Below are 26,331 nucleotides of genomic sequence, written 5' to 3'. Positions count from 1 at the left end.
AAAATGGGGAATGTTGGGAAGATCATAGGGGACGCTGGGGAAAATGGGGAACGATGGGAAGATCATGGATGACCCCCAAGAAAATGGGGAATGATGGGAAGATCATGGCAGACACCTGGGAAAATGGAGAATGATGGGAAGATCATTGGGGAAACTGGGGAAAATGGGGAATGATGGGCAGATCATGGCAGACGCTGGGGAACAGTGGGAAGATCATGGGGGAAACTGGGGAAAATGGGGAATAATGGGAAGATCATGAGGGACGCCCAGGAAAATAGGGAATGATGGGAAGATCATGGGGGACGCTGGGGAAAATGGGGAATGATGGGAAGATCATGGGGGATGCTGGGGAAAATTGGGAAATATGGGAAGATCATGGGGGACGATGGTGAAAATGGGGAACAATGGGAAGATCATGGGGGTCGCTGGGGAAAATGTGGAACGATGGGAAGATCATGGGGCGCTGGAGAAAATGAGGAACGATGGGAAGATCATGGAGGACACTGGGGAAAATGGGTAATGATGGGAAGATCATGGGGGATGCCTGGGAAAATGGGGAATCATGGGAAGATAATGGGAGACGCTGGGGAAATGGGGAACAATGGGAAGATCATGGCAGACGCTGGGGAAAATGGGGAACGTTGGAAGATCATGGGGGATGCTGGGTAAAATGGGGAATGATGGGAAGATCATGGGGGATGCCTGGGAAAATGGGGAATCATGGGAAGATAATGGGAGACGCTGGGGAAATGGGGAACGATGGGAAGATCATGGGGGATGCTGGGTAAAATGGGGAATGATGGGAAGATCATGGGGGACGCTGGGGAAAATGGGGAAATATGGGAAGATCATGGGGACGCTGGTGAAAATGGGGAACGATGGGACGATCATTTGGGTCGCTGGGGAAAATGTGGAACGATTGGAAGATCATGGGGATGCCCGGGAAAATGGGGAACCATGGGAAGAAATGGGAGACACTGGGGAAAATGGGGAATGATGGGAAGATCATGGGGGATGCTGGGGAAAATAGGGAACAGTGGGAAGATAATGGGGGACCCCCGAGAAAATGGGGAACAATGGGAAGATCATGGCAGACGCTGGGGAAAATGGGGATGATGGGAAGATCATGGGGGACGCTGGGGAAAATGGGAAACGAAGGGAAGATCATGGATGACCCCCGAGAAAATGGGGAATGATGGGAAGATCATGGCAGACGCTGGGGAAAATGGGGAACGATGGGAATATCATTGGGGACACTGGGGAAAATGGGGAATGATGGGAAGATCATGGGGGATGCTGGGGAAAATGGGGAATGATGGGAAGATCATGAGGGACGCCCGGGAAAATAGGGAATGATGGTAAGATAATGGGGAATGCTGGGGAAAATGGGGAACAATGGGAAGATCATGGGGGATGCTGGGGAAAATGGTGAACGATGGGAAGATCATGGGGGACGCTGGGGAAAATGGGAAACGATGGGAAGATAATGGGCGTTGCTGGGGAAAATGGGGAATGATGGGAAGATCATGGGGGATGCTGGGGAAAATGGGGAATGATGGGAAGATCATGGAAGATGCTGGGGAAATGTGGAAATATGGGAAGATCATGGGGACACTGGTGAAAATGGGGAATGATGGGAAGATCATGGGGGTCGTTGGGGAAAATGTGGAACGATGGGAAGATCATGGGGGACGCTGGGGAAAATGGGTAACGATGGGAAGATCATGGGGATGCCCGGGAAAATGGGGAACCATGGGAAGATTGTAAGGGATGCCCGGGAAAATAGGGAATGATGGGAAGATCATGTGGGATGCTGGGGAAAACTGGGAACGATGGGAAGATCATGGGGGACGCTGGGGAAAATGGGGAATGATGGGAAGATCATGTGGGATGCTGGGGAAAACTGGGAACGATGGGAAGATCATGGCGGATGCTGGGGAAAATGGGGAACGATAGGAAGATCATGGGGGACGCTGATCAAAAAGGGGGAACGATGTGAAGATCATGGGGGATGCTGGGGAAAATGGGGAACGATGGGAAGATCATGGGGGACGCTGGGGAAAATGGGGAAGGATGGGAAGATCTTGGGGGATGCTGGGGAAAATGGGGAGCAATGGGAAGATCATTGGGGATGCTGGGGAAAATGGGGAACGATGGGAAGATCATGGTAGATGCCCTGGAAAATGGGGAACCATGGGAAGATCATGGGAGACACTGGGGAAAATGGGAAATGATGGGAAGATTATGGGGGATGCTGGGGAAAATGGGAAATGATGGGAAGATCATGGGGTACGCTTGGGAATATGGGGAACGATGGGAAGTTCATGGGGGATGCTGGGGAAAATGGGGAATGATGGGAAGATCATGGGGGACACTTGGGAATATGGGGAACGATGGGAAGTTCATGGGGGATGCTGGGGAAAATGGGGAATGATGGGAAGATCATGGGAGACACTGGGGAAAATGGGAAATGATGGGAAGATTATGGGGGATGCTGGGGAAAATGGGAAATGATGGGAAGTTCATGGGGGATGCTGGGGAAAATGGGGAACGATGGGAAGAACATGGGGGACGCTGGGGAAAATGGAGAACGATGGGAAGATAATGGCAGACACTGTGGAAAAAGGGGAACGATGGGATGATCATGGGAGACACTGTGGAAAATGGGGAACGATGGGAAGATCATGGGTGACGCTGGTGAAATGGGGAACGATGGGAAGATAATGGCAGATGCTGGGGAAAATGGAGAACGATGGGAATGTCATGGGGGACGCTGCGGAAAATGGGGAACAATGGGAAGATCATGGGGGATGATGGGGAAAATAGGGAACAGTGGGAAGAACATGGCAGACGCTGGGGAAAATGGGGAATGATGGGAAGATCATTGGGGAAATTGGGGAAAATGGGGAATGATGGGAAGATCATAGGGGACGCTGGGGAAAATGGGGAACGATGGGAAGATCATGGATGACCCCCAAGAAAATGGGGAATGATGGGAAGATCATGGCAGACACCTGGGAAAATGGAGAATGATGGGAAGATCATTGGGGAAACTGGGGAAAATGGGGAATGATGGGCAGATCATGGCAGACGCTGGGGAACAGTGGGAAGATCATGGGGGAAACTGGGGAAAATGGGGAATAATGGGAAGATCATGAGGGACGCCCAGGAAAATAGGGAATGATGGGAAGATCATGGGGGACGCTGGGGAAAATGGGGAATGATGGGAAGATCATGGGGGATGCTGGGGAATATTGGGAAATATGGGAAGATCATGGGGGACGATGGTGAAAATGGGGAACAATGGGAAGATCATGGGGGTCGCTGGGGAAAATGTGGAACGATGGGAAGATCATGGGGCGCTGGAGAAAATGAGGAACGATGGGAAGATCATGGAGGACACTGGGGAAAATGGGTAATGATGGGAAGATCATGGGGGATGCCTGGGAAAATGGGGAATCATGGGAAGATAATGGGAGACGCTGGGGAAATGGGGAACAATGGGAAGATCATGGCAGACGCTGGGGAAAATGGGGAACGTTGGAAGATCATGGGGGATGCTGGGTAAAATGGGGAATGATGGGAAGATCATGGGGGATGCCTGGGAAAATGGGGAATCATGGGAAGATAATGGGAGACGCTGGGGAAATGGGGAACGATGGGAAGATCATGGCAGACGCTGGGGAAAATGGGGAACGATGGAAGATCATGGGGGATGCTGGGGAAAATGGGGAACGATAGGAAGATCATGGGGGACGCTGATCAAAAAGGGGGAACGATGTGAAGATCATGGGGGATGCTGGGGAAAATGGGGAACGATGGGAAGATCATGGGGGACGCTGGGGAAAATGGGGAAGGATGGGAAGATCTTGGGGGATGCTGGGGAAAATGGGGAGCAATGGGAAGATCATTGGGGATGCTGGGGAAAATGGGGAACGATGGGAAGATCATGGTAGATGCCCTGGAAAATGGGGAACCATGGGAAGATCATGGGAGACACTGGGGAAAATGGGAAATGATGGGAAGATTATGGGGGATGCTGGGGAAAATGGGAAATGATGGGAAGATCATGGGGTACGCTTGGGAATATGGGGAACGATGGGAAGTTCATGGGGGATGCTGGGGAAAATGGGGAATGATGGGAAGATCATGGGGGACACTTGGGAATATGGGGAACGATGGGAAGTTCATGGGGGATGCTGGGGAAAATGGGGAATGATGGGAAGATCATGGGAGACACTGGGGAAAATGGGAAATGATGGGAAGATTATGGGGGATGCTGGGGAAAATGGGAAATGATGGGAAGTTCATGGGGGATGCTGGGGAAAATGGGGAACGATGGGAAGAACATGGGGGACGCTGGGGAAAATGGAGAACGATGGGAATATCATGGGGGACGCTGCGGAAAATGGGGAACAATGGGAAGATCATGGGGGATGATGGGGAAAATAGGGAACAGTGGGAAGAACATGGCAGACGCTGGGGAAAATGGGGAATGATGGGAAGATCATTGGGGAAATTGGGGAAAATGGGGAATGATGGGAAGATCATAGGGGACGCTGGGGAAAATGGGGAACGATGGGAAGATCATGGATGACCCCCAAGAAAATGGGGAATGATGGGAAGATCATGGCAGACACCTGGGAAAATGGAGAATGATGGGAAGATCATTGGGGAAACTGGGGAAAATGGGGAATGATGGGCAGATCATGGCAGACGCTGGGGAACAGTGGGAAGATCATGGGGGAAACTGGGGAAAATGGGGAATAATGGGAAGATCATGAGGGACGCTCAGGAAAATAGGGAATGATGGGAAGATCATGGGGGACGCTGGGGAAAATGGGGAATGATGGGAAGATCATGGGGGATGCTGGGGAATATTGGGAAATATGGGAAGATCATGGGGGACGATGGTGAAAATGGGGAACAATGGGAAGATCATGGGGGTCGCTGGGGAAAATGTGGAACGATGGGAAGATCATGGAGGACACTGGGGAAAATGGGTAATGATGGGAAGATCATGGGGGATGCCTGGGAAAATGGGGAATCATGGGAAGATAATGGGAGACGCTGGGGAAATGGGGAACAATGGGAAGATCATGGCAGACGCTGGGGAAAATGGGGAACGTTGGAAGATCATGGGGGATGCTGGGTAAAATGGGGAATGATGGGAAGATCATGGGGGATGCCTGGGAAAATGGGGAATCATGGGAAGATAATGGGAGACGCTGGGGAAATGGGGAACGATGGGAAGATCATGGCAGACGCTGGGGAAAATGGGGAACGATGGAAGATCATGGGGGATGCTGGGTAAAATGGGGAATGATGGGAAGATCATGGGGGACGCTGGGGAAAATGGGGAAATATGGGAAGATCATGGGGACGCTGGTGAAAATGGGGAATGATGGGACGATCATGGGGGTCGCTGGGGAAAATGTGGAACGATTGGAAGATCATGGGGATGCCCGGGAAAATGGGGAACCATGGGAAGAAATGGGAGACACTGGGGAAAATGGGGAATGATGGGAAGATCATGGGGGATGCTGGGGAAAATAGGGAACAGTGGGAAGATAATGGGGGACACCCGAGAAAATGGGGAACAATGGGAAGATCATGGCAGACGCTGGGGAAAATGGGGATGATGGGAAGATCATGGGGGACGCTGGGGAAAATGGGAAACGAAGGGAAGATCATGGATGACCCCCGAGAAAATGGGGAATGGTGGGAAGATCATGGCAGACGCTGGGGAAAATGGGGAACGATGGGAATATCATTGGGGACACTGGGGAAAATGGGGAATGATGGGAAGATCATGGGGGATGCTGGGGAAAATGGGGAATGATGGGAAGATCATGAGGGACGCCCGGGAAAATAGGGAATGATGGTAAGATAATGGGGAATGCTGGGGAAAATGGGGAACAATGGGAAGATCATGGGGGATGCTGTGGAAAATGGTGAACGATGGGAAGATCATGGGGGACGCTGGGGAAAATGGGAAACGATGGGAAGATAATGGGCGTTGCTGGGGAAAATGGGGAATGATGGGAAGATCATGGGGGATGCTGGGGAAAATGGGGAATGATGGGAAGATCATGGAAAATGCTGGGGAAATGTGGAAATATGGGAAGATCATGGGGACACTGGTGAACATGGGGAATGATGGGAAGATCATGGGGGTCGCTGGGGAAAATCATGGGGGACGATCGGAAAATGGGGAATGATGGGAAGATCATGGGGACACTGGAGAAAATGGGAAACTATGGGAAGAGCATGGGGGATGCTGGGGAAAATGAGGAATGATGGGAAGATCATGGGGGACGCTGGGGAAAATGGGGAACGATGGGAAGATCATGGTAGATGCCCTGGAAAATGGGGAACCATGGGAAGATCATGGGAGACACTGGGGAAAATGGGAAATGATGGGAAGATTATGGGGGATGCTGGGGAAAATGGGAAATGATGGGAAGATCATGGGGTACGCTTGGGAATATGGGGAACGATGGGAAGTTCATGGGGGATGCTGGGGAAAATGGGGAATGATGGGAAGATCATGGGGGACACTTGGGAATATGGGGAACGATGGGAAGTTCATGGGGGATGCTGGGGAAAATGGGGAATGATGGGAAGATCATGGGAGACACTGGGGAAAATGGGAAATGATGGGAAGATTATGGGGGATGCTGGGGAAAATGGGAAATGATGGGAAGTTCATGGGGGATGCTGAGGAAAATGGGGAACGATGGGAAGAACATGGGGGACGCTGGGGAAAATGGGGAACGATGGGAAGATAATGGCAGACACTGGGGAAAAAGGGGAACGATGGGAAGATCATGGGAGACACTGTGGAAAATGGGGAACGATGGGAAGATCATGGGTGACGCTGGGGAAAGGGGGAACGATGGGAAGATAATGGCAGATGCTGGGGAAAATGGAGAACGATGGGAATATCATGGGGGACGCTGCGGAAAATGGGGAACAATGGGAAGATCATGGGGGATGATGGTGAAAATAGGGAACAGTGGGAAGAACATGGCAGACGCTGGGGAAAATGGGGAATAATGGGAAGATCATTGGGGAAATTGGGGAAAATGGGGAATGTTGGGAAGATCATAGGGGACGCTGGGGAAAATGGGGAACGATGGGAAGATCATGGATGACCCCCAAGAAAATGGGGAATGATGGGAAGATCATGGCAGACACCTGGGAAAATGGAGAATGATGGGAAGATCATTGGGGAAACTGGGGAAAATGGGGAATGATGGGCAGATCATGGCAGACGCTGGGGAACAGTGGGAAGATCATGGGGGAAACTGGGGAAAATGGGGAATAATGGGAAGATCATGAGGGACGCCCAGGAAAATAGGGAATGATGGGAAGATCATGGGGGACGCTGGGGAAAATGGGGAATGATGGGAAGATCATGGGGGATGCTGGGGAAAATTGGGAAATATGGGAAGATCATGGGGGACGATGGTGAAAATGGGGAACAATGGGAAGATCATGGGGGTCGCTGGGGAAAATGTGGAACGATGGGAAGATCATGGGGCGCTGGAGAAAATGAGGAACGATGGGAAGATCATGGAGGACACTGGGGAAAATGGGTAATGATGGGAAGATCATGGGGGATGCCTGGGAAAATGGGGAATCATGGGAAGATAATGGGAGACGCTGGGGAAATGGGGAACAATGGGAAGATCATGGCAGACGCTGGGGAAAATGGGGAACGTTGGAAGATCATGGGGGATGCTGGGTAAAATGGGGAATGATGGGAAGATCATGGGGGATGCCTGGGAAAATGGGGAATCATGGGAAGATAATGGGAGACGCTGGGGAAATGGGGAACGATGGGAAGATCATGGGGGATGCTGGGTAAAATGGGGAATGATGGGAAGATCATGGGGGACGCTGGGGAAAATGGGGAAATATGGGAAGATCATGGGGACGCTGGTGAAAATGGGGAACGATGGGACGATCATTTGGGTCGCTGGGGAAAATGTGGAACGATTGGAAGATCATGGGGATGCCCGGGAAAATGGGGAACCATGGGAAGAAATGGGAGACACTGGGGAAAATGGGGAATGATGGGAAGATCATGGGGGATGCTGGGGAAAATAGGGAACAGTGGGAAGATAATGGGGGACCCCCGAGAAAATGGGGAACAATGGGAAGATCATGGCAGACGCTGGGGAAAATGGGGATGATGGGAAGATCATGGGGGACGCTGGGGAAAATGGGAAACGAAGGGAAGATCATGGATGACCCCCGAGAAAATGGGGAATGATGGGAAGATCATGGCAGACGCTGGGGAAAATGGGGAACGATGGGAATATCATTGGGGACACTGGGGAAAATGGGGAATGATGGGAAGATCATGGGGGATGCTGGGGAAAATGGGGAATGATGGGAAGATCATGAGGGACGCCCGGGAAAATAGGGAATGATGGGAAGATAATGGGGAATGCTGGGGAAAATGGGGAACAATGGGAAGATCATGGGGGATGCTGGGGAAAATGGTGAACGATGGGAAGATCATGGGGGACGCTGGGGAAAATGGGAAACGATGGGAAGATAATGGGCGTTGCTGGGGAAAATGGGGAATGATGGGAAGATCATGGGGGATGCTGGGGAAAATGGGGAATGATGGGAAGATCATGGAAGATGCTGGGGAAATGTGGAAATATGGGAAGATCATGGGGACACTGGTGAAAATGGGGAATGATGGGAAGATCATGGGGGTCGTTGGGGAAAATGTGGAACGATGGGAAGATCATGGGGGACGCTGGGGAAAATGGGTAACGATGGGAAGATCATGGGGATGCCCGGGAAAATGGGGAACCATGGGAAGATTGTAAGGGATGCCCGGGAAAATAGGGAATGATGGGAAGATCATGTGGGATGCTGGGGAAAACTGGGAACGATGGGAAGATCATGGGGGACGCTGGGGAAAATGGGGAATGATGGGAAGATCATGTGGGATGCTGGGGAAAACTGGGAACGATGGGAAGATCATGGCGGATGCTGGGGAAAATGGGGAACGATAGGAAGATCATGGGGGACGCTGATCAAAAAGGGGGAACGATGTGAAGATCATGGGGGATGCTGGGGAAAATGGGGAACGATGGGAAGATCATGGGGGACGCTGGGGAAAATGGGGAAGGATGGGAAGATCTTGGGGGATGCTGGGGAAAATGGGGAGCAATGGGAAGATCATTGGGGATGCTGGGGAAAATGGGGAACGATGGGAAGATCATGGTAGATGCCCTGGAAAATGGGGAACCATGGGAAGATCATGGGAGACACTGGGGAAAATGGGAAATGATGGGAAGATTATGGGGGATGCTGGGGAAAATGGGAAATGATGGGAAGATCATGGGGTACGCTTGGGAATATGGGGAACGATGGGAAGTTCATGGGGGATGCTGGGGAAAATGGGGAATGATGGGAAGATCATGGGGGACACTTGGGAATATGGGGAACGATGGGAAGTTCATGGGGGATGCTGGGGAAAATGGGGAATGATGGGAAGATCATGGGAGACACTGGGGAAAATGGGAAATGATGGGAAGATTATGGGGGATGCTGGGGAAAATGGGAAATGATGGGAAGTTCATGGGGGATGCTGGGGAAAATGGGGAACGATGGGAAGAACATGGGGGACGCTGGGGAAAATGGAGAACGATGGGAAGATAATGGCAGACACTGTGGAAAAAGGGGAACGATGGGATGATCATGGGAGACACTGTGGAAAATGGGGAACGATGGGAAGATCATGGGTGACGCTGGTGAAATGGGGAACGATGGGAAGATAATGGCAGATGCTGGGGAAAATGGAGAACGATGGGAATGTCATGGGGGACGCTGCGGAAAATGGGGAACAATGGGAAGATCATGGGGGATGATGGGGAAAATAGGGAACAGTGGGAAGAACATGGCAGACGCTGGGGAAAATGGGGAATGATGGGAAGATCATTGGGGAAATTGGGGAAAATGGGGAATGATGGGAAGATCATAGGGGACGCTGGGGAAAATGGGGAACGATGGGAAGATCATGGATGACCCCCAAGAAAATGGGGAATGATGGGAAGATCATGGCAGACACCTGGGAAAATGGAGAATGATGGGAAGATCATTGGGGAAACTGGGGAAAATGGGGAATGATGGGCAGATCATGGCAGACGCTGGGGAACAGTGGGAAGATCATGGGGGAAACTGGGGAAAATGGGGAATAATGGGAAGATCATGAGGGACGCCCAGGAAAATAGGGAATGATGGGAAGATCATGGGGGACGCTGGGGAAAATGGGGAATGATGGGAAGATCATGGGGGATGCTGGGGAATATTGGGAAATATGGGAAGATCATGGGGGACGATGGTGAAAATGGGGAACAATGGGAAGATCATGGGGGTCGCTGGGGAAAATGTGGAACGATGGGAAGATCATGGGGCGCTGGAGAAAATGAGGAACGATGGGAAGATCATGGAGGACACTGGGGAAAATGGGTAATGATGGGAAGATCATGGGGGATGCCTGGGAAAATGGGGAATCATGGGAAGATAATGGGAGACGCTGGGGAAATGGGGAACAATGGGAAGATCATGGCAGACGCTGGGGAAAATGGGGAACGTTGGAAGATCATGGGGGATGCTGGGTAAAATGGGGAATGATGGGAAGATCATGGGGGATGCCTGGGAAAATGGGGAATCATGGGAAGATAATGGGAGACGCTGGGGAAATGGGGAACGATGGGAAGATCATGGCAGACGCTGGGGAAAATGGGGAACGATGGAAGATCATGGGGGATGCTGGGGAAAATGGGGAACGATAGGAAGATCATGGGGGACGCTGATCAAAAAGGGGGAACGATGTGAAGATCATGGGGGATGCTGGGGAAAATGGGGAACGATGGGAAGATCATGGGGGACGCTGGGGAAAATGGGGAAGGATGGGAAGATCTTGGGGGATGCTGGGGAAAATGGGGAGCAATGGGAAGATCATTGGGGATGCTGGGGAAAATGGGGAACGATGGGAAGATCATGGTAGATGCCCTGGAAAATGGGGAACCATGGGAAGATCATGGGAGACACTGGGGAAAATGGGAAATGATGGGAAGATTATGGGGGATGCTGGGGAAAATGGGAAATGATGGGAAGATCATGGGGTACGCTTGGGAATATGGGGAACGATGGGAAGTTCATGGGGGATGCTGGGGAAAATGGGGAATGATGGGAAGATCATGGGGGACACTTGGGAATATGGGGAACGATGGGAAGTTCATGGGGGATGCTGGGGAAAATGGGGAATGATGGGAAGATCATGGGAGACACTGGGGAAAATGGGAAATGATGGGAAGATTATGGGGGATGCTGGGGAAAATGGGAAATGATGGGAAGTTCATGGGGGATGCTGGGGAAAATGGGGAACGATGGGAAGAACATGGGGGACGCTGGGGAAAATGGAGAACGATGGGAATATCATGGGGGACGCTGCGGAAAATGGGGAACAATGGGAAGATCATGGGGGATGATGGGGAAAATAGGGAACAGTGGGAAGAACATGGCAGACGCTGGGGAAAATGGGGAATGATGGGAAGATCATTGGGGAAATTGGGGAAAATGGGGAATGATGGGAAGATCATAGGGGACGCTGGGGAAAATGGGGAACGATGGGAAGATCATGGATGACCCCCAAGAAAATGGGGAATGATGGGAAGATCATGGCAGACACCTGGGAAAATGGAGAATGATGGGAAGATCATTGGGGAAACTGGGGAAAATGGGGAATGATGGGCAGATCATGGCAGACGCTGGGGAACAGTGGGAAGATCATGGGGGAAACTGGGGAAAATGGGGAATAATGGGAAGATCATGAGGGACGCTCAGGAAAATAGGGAATGATGGGAAGATCATGGGGGACGCTGGGGAAAATGGGGAATGATGGGAAGATCATGGGGGATGCTGGGGAATATTGGGAAATATGGGAAGATCATGGGGGACGATGGTGAAAATGGGGAACAATGGGAAGATCATGGGGGTCGCTGGGGAAAATGTGGAACGATGGGAAGATCATGGAGGACACTGGGGAAAATGGGTAATGATGGGAAGATCATGGGGGATGCCTGGGAAAATGGGGAATCATGGGAAGATAATGGGAGACGCTGGGGAAATGGGGAACAATGGGAAGATCATGGCAGACGCTGGGGAAAATGGGGAACGTTGGAAGATCATGGGGGATGCTGGGTAAAATGGGGAATGATGGGAAGATCATGGGGGATGCCTGGGAAAATGGGGAATCATGGGAAGATAATGGGAGACGCTGGGGAAATGGGGAACGATGGGAAGATCATGGCAGACGCTGGGGAAAATGGGGAACGATGGAAGATCATGGGGGATGCTGGGTAAAATGGGGAATGATGGGAAGATCATGGGGGACGCTGGGGAAAATGGGGAAATATGGGAAGATCATGGGGACGCTGGTGAAAATGGGGAATGATGGGACGATCATGGGGGTCGCTGGGGAAAATGTGGAACGATTGGAAGATCATGGGGATGCCCGGGAAAATGGGGAACCATGGGAAGAAATGGGAGACACTGGGGAAAATGGGGAATGATGGGAAGATCATGGGGGATGCTGGGGAAAATAGGGAACAGTGGGAAGATAATGGGGGACACCCGAGAAAATGGGGAACAATGGGAAGATCATGGCAGACGCTGGGGAAAATGGGGATGATGGGAAGATCATGGGGGACGCTGGGGAAAATGGGAAACGAAGGGAAGATCATGGATGACCCCCGAGAAAATGGGGAATGGTGGGAAGATCATGGCAGACGCTGGGGAAAATGGGGAACGATGGGAATATCATTGGGGACACTGGGGAAAATGGGGAATGATGGGAAGATCATGGGGGATGCTGGGGAAAATGGGGAATGATGGGAAGATCATGAGGGACGCCCGGGAAAATAGGGAATGATGGTAAGATAATGGGGAATGCTGGGGAAAATGGGGAACAATGGGAAGATCATGGGGGATGCTGTGGAAAATGGTGAACGATGGGAAGATCATGGGGGACGCTGGGGAAAATGGGAAACGATGGGAAGATAATGGGCGTTGCTGGGGAAAATGGGGAATGATGGGAAGATCATGGGGGATGCTGGGGAAAATGGGGAATGATGGGAAGATCATGGAAAATGCTGGGGAAATGTGGAAATATGGGAAGATCATGGGGACACTGGTGAACATGGGGAATGATGGGAAGATCATGGGGGTCGCTGGGGAAAATCTGGAACGATGGGAAGATCATGGGGGATGCTGGGGAAAATGGGTAACGATGGGAAGATCATGGGGATGCTCGGGAAAATGGGGAACCATGGGAAGATTATAAGGGATGCCCGGGAAAATAGGGAATGATGGGAAGATAATGGGGGACGCTCGGGAAAATGGGGAACGATGGGAAGATCATGGGGGATGCTGGGGAAAATGGGGAACGATAGGAAGATCATGGGGGACGCTGATCAAAAAGGGGGAACGATGTGAAGATCATGGGGGATGCTGGGGAAAATGGGGAATGATGGGAAGATCATGGGGGATGCTGGGGAAAATGGGGAAGGATGGGAAGATCTTGGGGGATGCTGGGGAAAATGGGGAGCAATGGGAAGATCATTGGGGATGCTGGGGAAAATGGGGAACGATGGGAAGATCATGGTAGATGCCCTGGAAAATGGGGAACCATGGGAAGATCATGGGGTACGCTTGGGAATATGGGGAACGATGGGAAGTTCATGGGGGATGCTGGGGAAAATGGGGAATGATGGGAAGATCATGGGGGACACTTGGGAATATGGGGAACGATGGGAAGTTCATGGGGGATGCTGGGGAAAATGGGGAATGATGGGAAGATCATGGGAGACACTGGGGAAAATGGGAAATGATGGGAAGATTATGGGGGATGCTGGGGAAAATGGGAAATGATGGGAAGTTCATGGGGGATGCTGGGGAAAATGGGGAACGATGGGAAGAACATGGGGGACGCTGGGGAAAATGGGGAACGATGGGAAGATAATGGCAGACACTGGGGAAAAAGGGGAACGATGGGATGATCATGGGAGACACTGTGGAAAATGGGGAACGATGGGAAGATCATGGGTGACGCTGGGGAAATGGGGAACGATGGGAAGATAATGGCAGATGCTGGGGAAAATGGAGAACGATGGGAATATCATGGGGGACGCTGCGGAAAATGAGGAACAATGGCAAGATCATGGGGGATGAGGGGGAAAATAGGGAACAGTGGGAAGAACATGGCAGACGCTGGGGAAAATGGGGAATGATGGGAAGATCATTGGGGAAATTGGGGAAAATGGGGAATGATGGGAAGATCATAGGGGACGCTGGGGAAAATGGGGAACGATGGGAAGATCATGGCAGACACCTGGGAAAATGGGGAATGATGGGAAGATCATTGGGGAAACTGGGGAAAATGGGGAATGATGGGCAGATCATGGCAGACGCTGGGGAACAGTGGGAAGATCATGGGGGAAACTGGGGAAAATGGGGAATAATGGGAAGATCATGAGGGACGCCCAGGAAAATAGGGAACGATGGGAAGATCATGGGGGACGCTGGGGAAAATGGGGAATGATGGGAAGATCATGGGGGATGCTGGGGAAAATTGGGAAATATGGGAAGATCATGGGGGACGATGGTGAAAATGGGGAACAATGGGAAGATCATGGGGGTCGCTGGGGAAAATGTGGAACGATGGGAAGATCATGGGGCGCTGGAGAAAATGAGGAACGATGGGAAGATCATGGAGGACACTGGGGAAAATGGGTAATGATGGGAAGATCATGGGCGATGCCTGGGAAAATGGGGAATCATGGGAAGATAATGGGAGACGCTGGGGAAATGGGGAACAATGGGAAGATCATGGCAGACGCTGGGGAAAATGGGGAACGTTGGAAGATCATGGGGGATGCTGGGTAAAATGGGGAATGATGGGAAGATCATGGGGGATGCCTGGGAAAATGGGGAATCATGGGAAGATAATGGGAGACGCTGGGGAAATGGGGAACGATGGGAAGATCATGGCAGACGCTGGGGAAAATGGGGAACGATGGAAGATCATGGGGGATGCTGGGTAAAATGGGGAATGATGGGAAGATCATGGGGGACGCTGGGGAAAATGGAGAATGATGGGAAGATCATGGGGGATGCTGGGGAAAATGGGGAAATATGGGAAGATCATGGGGACGCTGGTGAAAATGGGGAACGATGGGACGATCATGGGGGTCGCTGAGGAAAATGTGGAACGATTGGAAGATCATGGGGATGCCCGGGAAAATGGGGAACCATGGGAAGAAATGGGAGACACTGGGAAAATGGGGAATGATGGGAAGATCATGGGGGATGCTGGGGAAAATAGAGAACAGTGGGAAGATAATGGGGGACCCCCGAGAAAATGGGGAACAATGGGAAGATCATGGCAGATGCTGGGGAAAATGGGGACGATGGGAAGATCATGGGGGACGCTGGGGAAAATGGGAAACGAAGGGAAGATCATGGATGACCCCCGAGAAAATGGGGAATGATGGGAAGATCATGGGGGATGCTGGGGAAAATGGGGAACGATGGGAATATCATTGGGGACACTGGGGAAAATGGGGAATGATGAGAAGATCATGGGGGATGCTGGGGAAAATGGGGAATGATGGGAAGATCATGAGGGACGCCCGGGAAAATAGGGAATGATGGGAAGATAATGGGGAATGCTGGGGAAAATGGGGAACAATGGGAAGATCATGGGGGATGCTGGGGAAAATGGTGAACGATGGGAAGATCATGGGGGACGCTGGGGAAAATGGGAAACGATGGGAAGATAATGGGCGTTGCTGGGGAAAATGGGGAATGATGGGAAGATCATGGGGGATGCTGGGGGAAATGGGGAATGATGGGAAGATCATGGAAGATGCTGGGGAAATGTGGAAATATGGGAAGATCATGGGGACACTGGTGAAAATGGGGAATGATGGGAAGATCATGGGGGTCGCTGGGGAAAATGTGGAACGATGGGAAGATCATGGGGGACGCTGGGGAAAATGGGTAACGATGGGAAGATCATGGGGGTCGCTGGGGAAAATGTGGAACGATGGGAAGATCATTGGGAACGCTGGGGAAAATGGGTAACGATGGGAAGATCATGGGGATGCCCGTGAAAATGGGGAACCATGGGAAGATCATAAGGGATGCCCGGGAAAATAGGGAATGATGGGAAGATAATGGGGGACGCTCGGGAATATGGGGAACGATGGGATGATCATGGGGGACGCTGGGGAAAATGGGGAATGATGGGAAGATCATGTGGGATGCTGGGGAAAATTGGGAATGATGGGAAGATCATGGGGGACGCTGGGGAAAATGGGAAACGAAGGGAAGATCATGGATGACCCCCGAGAAAATGGGGAATGATGGGAAGATCATGGCAGACGCTGGGGAAAATGGGGAACGATGGGAATATCATTGGGGACACTGGGGAAAATGGGGAATGATGGGAAGATCATGGGGGATGCTGGGGAAAATGGGGAATGATGGGAAGATCATGAGGGACGCCCGGGAAAATAGGGAATGATGGTAAGATAATGGGGAATGCTGGGGAAAATGGGGAACAATGGGAAGATCATGGGGGATGCTGTGGAAAATGGTGAACGATGGGAAGATCATGGGGGACGCTGGGGAAAATGGGAAACGATGGGAAGATAATGGGCGTTGCTGGGGAAAATGGGGAATGATGGGAAGATCATGGGGGATGCTGGGGAAAATGGGGAATGATGGGAAGATCATGGAAGATGCTGGGGAAATGTGGAAATATGGGAAGATCATGGGGACACTGGTGAAAATGGGGAATGATGGGAAGATCATGGGGGACACTGGGGAAAATGTGGAACGATGGGAAGATCATGGGGGACGCTGGGGAAAATGGGTAATGATGGGAAGATCATGGGGATGCCCGGGAAAATGGGGAACCATGGGAAGATTATAAGGGATGCCCGGGAAAATAGGGAATGATGGGAAGATAATGGGGGACGCTCGGGAAAATGGGGAACGATGGGAAGATCATGGGGGACACTGGGGAAAATGGGGAATGATGGGAAGATCATGTGGGATGCTGGGGAAAATTGGGAACGATGGGAAGATCATGGGGGATGCTGGGGAAAATGGGGAACGATAGGAAGATCATGGGGGATGCTGATCAAAAAGGGGGAACGATGTGAAGATCATGGGGGATGCTGGGGAAAATGGGGAATGATGGGAAGATCATGGGGGACGCTGGGGAAAATGGGGAAGGATGGGAAGATCTTGGGGGATGCTGGGGAAAATGGGGAGCAATGGGAAGATCATTGGGGATGCTGGGGAAAATGGGGAACGATGGGAAGATCATGGTAGATGCCCTGGAAAATGGGGAACCATGGGAAGATCATGGGAGACACTGGGGAAAATGGGAAATGATGGGAAGATTATGGGGGATGCTGGGGAAAATGGGAAATGATGGGAAGATCATGGGGTACGCTTGGGAATATGGGGAACGATGGGAAGTTCATGGGGGATGCTGGGGAAAATGGGGAATGATGGGAAGATCATGGGGGACACTTGGGAATATGGGGAACGATGGGAAGTTCATGGGGGATGCTGGGGAAAATGGGGAATGATGGGAAGATCATGGGAGACACTGGGGAAAATGGGAAATGATGGGAAGATTATGGGGGATGCTGGGGAAAATGGGAAATGATGGAAGTTCATGGGGGATGCTGGGGAAAATGGGGAACGATGGGAAGAACATGGGGGACGCTGGGGAAAATGGGGAACGATGGGAAGATAATGGCAGACACTGGGGAAAAAGGGGAACGATGGGATGATCATGGGAGACACTGTGGAAAATGGGGAACGATGGGAAGATCATGGGTGACGCTGGGGAAATGGGGAACGATGGGAAGATAATGGCAGATGCTGGGGAAAATGGAGAACGATGGGAATATCATGGGGGACGCTGCGGAAAATGGGGAACAATGGCAAGATCATGGGGGATGATGGGGAAAATAGGGAACAGTGGGAAGAACATGGCAGACGCTGGGGAAAATGGGGAATGATGGGAAGATCATTGGGGAAATTGGGGAAAATGGGGAATGATGGGAAGATCATAGGGGACGCTGGGGAAAATGGGGAACGATGGGAAGATCATGGCAGACACCTGGGAAAATGGGGAATGATGGGAAGATCATTGGGGAAACTGGGGAAAATGGGGAATGATGGGCAGATCATGGCAGACGCTGGGGAACAGTGGGAAGATCATGGGGGAAACTGGGGAAAATGGGGAATAATGGGAAGATCATGAGGGACGCCCAGGAAAATAGGGAACGATGGGAAGATCATGGGGGACGCTGGGGAAAATGGGGAATGATGGGAAGATCATGGGGGATGCTGGGGAAAATTGGGAAATATGGGAAGATCATGGGGGACGATGGTGAAAATGGGGAACAATGGGAAGATCATGGGGGTCGCTGGGGAAAATGTGGAACGATGGGAAGATCATGGGGCGCTGGAGAAAATGAGGAACGATGGGAAGATCATGGAGGACACTGGGGAAAATGGGTAATGATGGGAAGATCATGGGGGATGCCTGGGAAAATGGGGAATCATGGGAAGATAATGGGAGATGCTGGGGAAATGGGGAACAATGGGAAGATCATGGCAGACGCTGGGGAAAATGGGGAACGTTGGAAGATCATGGGGGATGCTGGGTAAAATGGGGAATGATGGGAAGATCATGGGGGATGCCTGGGAAAATGGGGAATCATGGGAAGATAATGGGAGACGCTGGGGAAATGGGGAACGATGGGAAGATCATGGCAGACGCTGGGGAAAATGGGGAACGATGGAAGATCATGGGGGATGCTGGGTAAAATGGGGAATGATGGGAAGATCATGGGGGACGCTGGGGAAAATGGAGAATGATGGGAAGATAATGGGGGATGCTGGGGAAAATGGGGAAATATGGGAAGATCATGGGGACGCTGGTGAAAATGGGGAACGATGGGACGATCATGGGGGTCGCTGGGGAAAATGTGGAACGATAGGAAGATCATGGGGATGCCCGGGAAAATGGGGAACCATGGGAAGAAATGGGAGACACTGGGGAAAATGGGGAATGATGGGAAGATCATGGGGGATGCTGGGGAAAATAGGGAACAGTGGGAAGATAATGGGGGACCCCCGAGAAAATGGGGAACAATGGGAAGATCATGGCAGATGCTGGGGAAAATGGGGACGATGGGAAGATCATGGGGGACGCTGGGGAAAATGGGAAACGAAGGGAAGATCATGGATGACCCCCGAGAAAATGGGGAATGATGGGAAGATCATGGGGGATGCTGGGGAAAATGGGGAACGATGGGAATATCATTGGGGACACTGGGGAAAATGGGGAATGATGAGAAGATCATGGGGGATGCTGGGGAAAATGGGGAATGATGGGAAGATCATGAGGGACGCCCGGGAAAATAGGGAATGATGGGAAGATAATGGGGAATGCTGGGGAAAATGGGGAACAATGGGAAGATCATGGGGGATGCTGGGGAAAATGGTGAACGATGGGAAGATCATGGGGGACGCTGGGGAAAATGGGAAACGATGGGAAGATAATGGGCGTTGCTGGGGAAAATGGGGAATGATGGGAAGATCATGGGGGATGCTGGGGAAAATGGGGAATGATGGGAAGATCATGGAAGATGCTGGGGAAATGTGGAAATATGGGAAGATCATGGGGACACTGGTGAAAATGGGGAATGATGGGAAGATCATGGGGGTCGCTGGGGAAAATGTGGAACGATGGGAAGATCATGGGGGACGCTGGGGAAAATGGGTAACGATGGGAAGATCATGGGGGTCGCTGGGGAAAATGTGGAACGATGGGAAGATCATTGGGAACGCTGGGGAAAATGGGTAACGATGGGAAGATCATGGGGATGCCCGTGAAAATGGGGAACCATGGGAAGATCATAAGGGATGCCCGGGAAAATAGGGAATGATGGGAAGATAATGGGGGACGCTCGGGAATATGGGGAACGATGGGATGATCATGGGGGACGCTGGGGAAAATGGGGAATGATGGGAAGATCATGTGGGATGCTGGGGAAAATTGGGAATGATGGGAAGATCATGAGGGACGCCCGGGAAAATAGGGAATGATGGGAAGATAATGGGGAATGCTGGGGAAAATGGGGAACAATGGGAAGATCATGGGGGATGCTGGGGAAAATGGTGAACGATGGGAAGATCATGGGGGACGCTGGGGAAAATGGTAAACGATGGGAAGATAATGGGCGTTGCTGGGGAAAATGGGGAATGATGGGAAGATCATGGGGGATGCTGGGGAAAATGGGGAATGATGGGAAGATCATGGAAGATGCTGGGGAAATGTGGAAATATGGGAAGATCATGGGGACACTGGTGAAAATGGGTAACGATGGGAAGATCATGGGGGTCGCTGTGGAAAATGTGGAACGATGGGAAGATCATTGGGAACGCTGGGGAAAATGGGTAACGATGGGAAGATCATGGGGATGCCCGTGAAAATGGGGAACCATGGGAAGATCATAAGGGATGCCCGGGAAAATAGGGAATGATGGGAAGATAATGGGGGACGCTCGGGAAAATGGGGAACGATGGGAAGATCATGGGGGACGCTGGGGAAAATGGGGAATGATGGGAAGATCATGTGGGATGCTGGGGAAAATTGGGAACGATGGGAAGATCATGGGGGATGCTGGGGAAAATGGGGAACGATAGGAAGATCATGGGGGACGCTGATCAAAAAGGGGGAATGATGTGAAGATCATGGGGGATGCTGGGGAAAATGGGGAACGATGGGAAGATCATGGGGGATGCTGGGGAAAATGAAGAACGATGGGAAGATCATGGGGAACGCCCGGGAAAATGGGGAACGGTTGGAAGATCATGGGGGACCTTCCCAATGTTCCCCATTTTCCCCAGTGTCTCCCATGATTTTCCCATGGTTCCCCATTTTCCCAAGAGTCCTCCATGATCTTCCCATCGTTACCCATTTTCCCCAGCGTCCCCATGATCTTCCCATCATTTCCCATTTTCCCCAGCGTCCCCCATGATCTTCCCATCGTTTCCAATTTTCCCCAGCATCCCCCATTATCTTCCCATCATTCCCTATTTTCCCGGGCGTCCCTCATGTTCTTCCCATCGTTCCCCATTTTCCCCAGCATCCCCATGATCTTCCCATCGTTCCCCATTTTCGCCGGCGTCCCCCATGATCATCCCATCGTTACCCATTTTCACCGGAGTCCCCCATGATCTTCCCATCCTTCCCCATTTTCCCCAGCGTCCCCCATGATCTTCCCATCCTTCTCCATTTTTCCCAGCGTCCCCCATGATCTTCCCATTGTTCCCCATTTCCCCAGCATCCCCCATGAACTTCCCATCATTCCCCATCTTCCCCAGCATCCCAATGATCTTCCCATCGTTCCCCATTTTCCCCAGCATCCCCCATGATCTTCCCATCGTTCCCCATTTTCTCCAGCATCCCCCATGATCTTCCTATCATTCCCCATTTTCCCCAGCATCCCCCATGATCTTCCCATCCTTCCCCATTTTCCCCAGCATCCCTCATGATCTTCCCATCGTTACACATTTTCCCCAGCATCCCCCATGATCTTCCCATCCTTCCCCATTTTGCCCAGCGTCCCCCATGACCTTCCCATCATTCCCCATTTTCCCTGGTGTCCCCATGATCTTCCCATCATTCCCCATTTTCCCCAGCATCCCCCATGATCTTCCCATCATTCCCCATTTTCCCCAGCATCCCCCATGATCATCCCATCCTTCCCCATTTTCCCCAGTGTCCCCCATGATCTTCCCATCTTTCCCCATTTCCCCCAGCATCCCCCATGATCTTCCCATCATCCCCCCTTTTCCCAAGCGTCCCCCATGATCTTCCCATCGTTCCCCATTTTCCCCAGCATCCCGCATGATCTTCCCATCCTTTCCCATTTTCCCCAGCGTCCCTCATGATCTTCCCATCGTTACACATTTTCCCCAGCGTCTCCCATGATCTTCTCATCCTTCTCAATTTTCCCTGGCATCCCCCATGATCTTCCCATCATTCCCCATTTTCCCCAGCGTCCCCCATGATCTTCCCACCGTTCCCCATTTTTCCCCAGCGTCCCCCATAATCTTCCCATTGTTCCCATTTTCCCCGGCGTCCTCCATGATCTTCCCATCGTTATCCATTTTCCCTGGAGTCCCCATGATCTTCCCATCCTTCCCCATTTTCCCCAGCATCCCCCATGATCTTCCCATCGTTCCCCATTTTCTCCAGCATCCATCATTATCTTCCCATCGTTCCCCATTTTTCCCAGTGTCCCCATGGTCTTCCCATCGTTCCCCATTTAATCAGCGTCCCCATGATCTTCCTATCGTTCCCCATTTTCTCAAGCGTCCCCCATGATCTTCCCATCGTTCCACATTTTCTCCAGCATCCCCCATGATCTTCCCATCATTCCAAATTTTTCCCTGTGTCTCCCATGATCTTCCCATCATTCCCCATTTTCCTGGGCATCCCCCATTATCTTCCCATTATTCCCCATTTTCCCCAGCGTCCGCCATGATCTTTCCATCGTTCCTCATTTTCCCCAGCATCCCCCATGATCTTCGAATCATTCCCCATTTTCCCTAGCGTCCCCCATTATCTTCCCATCGTTTCCAATTTTCCCCAGCGTCCCCCATTATCTTCCCAGTATTCCCTATTTTCCCGGGCGTCCCTCATGATCTTCCCATCGTTCCCCATTTTCCCCAGCATCCCCATGATCTTCCCATCGTTCCCCATTTTCGCCGGCGTCCCCCATGATCTTCCCATCGTTACCCATTTTCACCGGAGTCCCCCATGATCTTCCCATCCTTCCCCATTTTCCCCAGCGTCCCCCATGATCTTCCCATCCTTCTCCATTTTTCCCAGCGTCCCCATGATCTTCCCATTGTTCCCCATTTCCCCAGCATCCCCCATGAACTTCCCATCATTCCCCATCTTCCCCAGCGTCCCAATGATCTTCCCATCATTCCCCATTTCCCCCAGCATCCCCCATGATCTTCCCATCGTTCCCCATTTTCTCCAGCATCCCCCATGATCTTCCCATCATTCCCCATTTTCCCCAGTGTCCCCCATGATCTTCCCATCATTCCCCATTTTCCCCAGCATCTCCCATGATCTTCCCATCCTTCCCCATTTTCCCCAGCATCCCTCATGATCTTCCCATCGTTACACATTTTCCCCAGCATCCCCCATGATCTTCCCATCCTTCCCCATTTTGCCCAGCGTCCCCCATGACCTTCCCATCATTCCCCATTTTCCCTGGTGTCCCCATGATCTTCCCATCATTCCCCATTTTCCCCAGCATCCCCCATGATCTTCCCACCATTCCCCATTTTCCCCAGCATCCCACATGTTCTTCCCATCCTTCCCCATTTTCCCCAGCATCCCTCATGATCTTCCCATCGTTACACATTTACCCCAGCGTGCCCCATGATCTTCCCATCCTTCCCCATTTTCCCCAGCGTCCCCCATGATATTCACATCGTTCCCCATTTTCCCCAGCGTCCCCATGATCTTCCTATCATTCCCCATTTTACCCAGCGTCCCCCATGATCTTCCCATCGTTCCCCATTTTCCCCAGCATCCCCCATGATCTTCCCATTGTTCCCCATTTTCCCCAGTGTCCACTTGATCTTCCCATCATCCCCCCTTTTCCCAAGCGTCCCCCATGATATTCCCATCGTTCCCCATTTTCCCCAGCATCCCGCATGATCTTCCCATCCTTCCCCATCTTCCCCAGCGTCCCTCATGATCTTCCCATTGTTACACATTTTCCCCAGCGTCTCCCATGATCTTCTCATCCTTCTCAATTTTCCCCGGCATCCCCCATGATCTTCCCATCATTCCCCATTTTCCCCAGCGTCCCCCATGATCTTCCCATCGTTCCCCATTTATCCCCAGCGTCCCCCATAATCTTCCCATTGTTCCCATTTTCCCAGGCGTCCTCCATGATCTTCCCATCGTTACCCATTTTCCCTGGAGTCCCCATAATCTTCCCATCCTTCCCCATTTTCCCCAGCATCCCCCATGATCTTCCCATCCTTCCCCATTTTCCCCAGCATCCCTCATGATCTTCCCAACGTTACACATTTTCCCCAGCGTCCCCCATGATCTTCCCATCCTTCCCCATTTTGCCCAGCGTCCCCCATGACCTTCCCATCATTCCCCATTTTCCCTGGTGTCCCCATGATCTTCCCATCATTCCCCATTTTCCCCAGCATCCCCCATGATCTTCCCACCATTCCCCATTTTCCCCAGCATCCCCCATGATCTTCCCATCCTTCCCCATTTTCCCCAGCATCCCTCATGATCTTCCCATCGTTACACATTTTCCCCAGCGTCCCCCATGATCTTCCCATCCTTCCCCATTTCCCCTGCATCCCCCATGATCTTCCCATCATCCCCCCTTTTCCCAAGCGTCCCCCATGATCTTCCCATCGTTCCCCATTTTCCCCAGCATCCCGCATGATCTTCCCATCCTTCCCCATTTTCCCCAGCGTCCCTCATGATCTTCCCATCGTTACACATTTTCCCCAGCGTCTCCCATGATCTTCTCATCCTTCTCAATTTTCCCCGGCATCCCCCATGATCTTCCCATCATTCCCCATTTTCCCCAGCGTCCCCCATGATCTTCCCACCGTTCCCCATTTTTTCCCAGCGTCCCCCATAATCTTCCCATTGTTCCCATTTTCCCCGGCGTCCTCCATGATCTTCCCATCGTTACCCATTTTCCCTGGAGTCCCCATGATCTTCTCATCCTTCTCTATTTTCCCCGGCATCCCCCATGATCTTCCCACCATTCCCCATTTTTCCCCAGTGTCCCCCATGATCTTCCCATCGTTCCCCATTTTCCCGGTTGTCCCACATGATCTTCCCATTGTTCCCCATTTTCCCAAGCGTTCCCCATGATCTTCCTTTCGTTCCCCATTTTCCCCAGCATCCCCATGATCTTCCCATCGTTCCCCATTTTCCTGGGCTACCCCCATGATCTTCCCATCGTTCCCCATTTTCCCAAGCATACCCCATGATCTTCCCATCATTCTCCATTTTCTCCAGCATCCCCCATGATCTTCCCATCGTTCCCCATTTTCCCCAGCGTCCCCCATTATCTTCCCATCGTTCACCATTTTCTCGGGGGTCCCCCATGATATTCCCATCTTTCCCCATTTTCCCAAGTGCCTCCCATGATCTTCCCATCGTTCTCCATTTTCCCCAGCGTCCCCCATGATCTTCCCATCGTTCCCCATTTTCCCCAGCGTCCCCCATTATCTTCCCATCGTTCACCATTTTCTCGGGTGTCCCCAATGATCTTCCCATCTTTCCCCATTTTCCCAAGTGCCTCCCATGATCTTCCCATTGTTCCCCATTTTCCCCAGCGTCCCCCATGATCTTCCCATCCTTCCCCATTTTCTCAAGCATCCCCCATGATCTTCCCATCCTTCCCCATTTTCTCCAGCATCCCCCATGATCTTCCCATCTTTCCCAATTTTCCCCAGCGTCCCCCATGATATTTCCATTCTTCCCATTTTCCCTAGCGTCCCCTATGATTATCCCATCGTTCCCCATTTTCCCCAGCGTCCCCAATGATCTTCTAATCATTCCCCATTTTCCCCAGCGTCCCACATGATCTTCCCATCCTTCCCCATTTTCCCCAGCGTCCCCCATGAACTTCCCATAGTTCCCCATTTTCCCCAGCGTCCCCCATGATCTTCCCATTGTTCCCCATTTTCCCCAGCATCCCCCATGATCTTCCCATCGTTCCCCATTTTCCCCAGCATCCCCCATGATCTTCCCATCCTTCCCCATTTTCCCCAGCGTCCCCCATGATCTTCCCTTCATTCCCCATTTTCTCAAGCATCCCCCATGATCTTCCCATTGTTCCCCATTTTCTCAAGCATCCCCCATGATCATCCCATCATTCTCCATTTTCTCCAGCATCCCCCATGATCTTCCCATCGTTCCCCATTTTCCCCAGCGTCCCCCATTATCTTCCCATCGTTCACCATTTTCTCGGGGGTCCCCCATGATATTCCCATCTTTCCCCATTTTCCCAAGTGCCTCCCATGATCTTCCCATCGTTCTCCATTTTCCCCAGCGTCCCCCATGATCTTCCCATCGTTCCCCATTTTCCCCAGCGTCCCCCATTATCTTCCCATCGTTCACCATTT

This window comes from Ascaphus truei, chromosome 3 (assembly GCF_040206685.1).
Source record: "Ascaphus truei isolate aAscTru1 chromosome 3, aAscTru1.hap1, whole genome shotgun sequence".
In the NCBI taxonomy this organism is placed as follows: domain Eukaryota; kingdom Metazoa; phylum Chordata; class Amphibia; order Anura; family Ascaphidae; genus Ascaphus; species Ascaphus truei.
The sequence above is the reverse complement of the archived record's forward strand: the minus strand, read 5'-3'. Positions refer to the sequence as shown.